We start from the raw sequence: 683 nt of genomic DNA on the forward strand, positions 1-683 counted from the left end.
TTGTTTGTTTGTACATAGTTACACAATGGGCTATCTGTGCTCTGCCCACCACGGGTATCAAAACCCGGATTCTAGCGTTGTAAGTCCGCAGACATACCGCAGTGCCACTGGGGGGGGGGCAGCTCAGAAATACATCTATCTATCTAAAACATGCTAAAAATTTCGTTCTCCTCGTACACAAATATTTCGCTTAATACATTATCTTAATTTCGATCCCCAGTGATTCAGCAGGGAGTCTGGAAACATACAATGCTAAATATCAGGTTTCAATAGACCATTGTATAGCTTTATGTTTAACAAGAAACAAATAAACTTTCATTTTTACTTTTCAGCCTGTACGTAACAATCAGTCTACATCGTCTTTTTTTAACATGTATTAATTCAGTTATGTTCAATGCTAAATATCAGGTTTCGATAGATCATTGTATAGCTTTATATTTAACAAGAAACAAATAAACTTTCATTTTTACTTTTCAGCCTGTACGTAACAATCAGTCTACATCGTCTTTTTTTTTTACATTTATTAATTCAGTTATGTTCAAGGTTAAATATCAGGTTTCGATACCTACAGTGGGCGCAACACTAGATAGTCCAATGTGTAGTATTTGTGACTAAGACAAAAAACAACGAACCTAAAATTCGTTAACTTTTACTAGTTTGTAACTTAGTCTAATTACCTAAAC

The sequence above is a fragment of the Limulus polyphemus genome, unplaced genomic scaffold (assembly GCF_000517525.1).
Source record: "Limulus polyphemus unplaced genomic scaffold, Limulus_polyphemus-2.1.2 Scaffold2291, whole genome shotgun sequence".
In the NCBI taxonomy this organism is placed as follows: domain Eukaryota; kingdom Metazoa; phylum Arthropoda; class Merostomata; order Xiphosura; family Limulidae; genus Limulus; species Limulus polyphemus.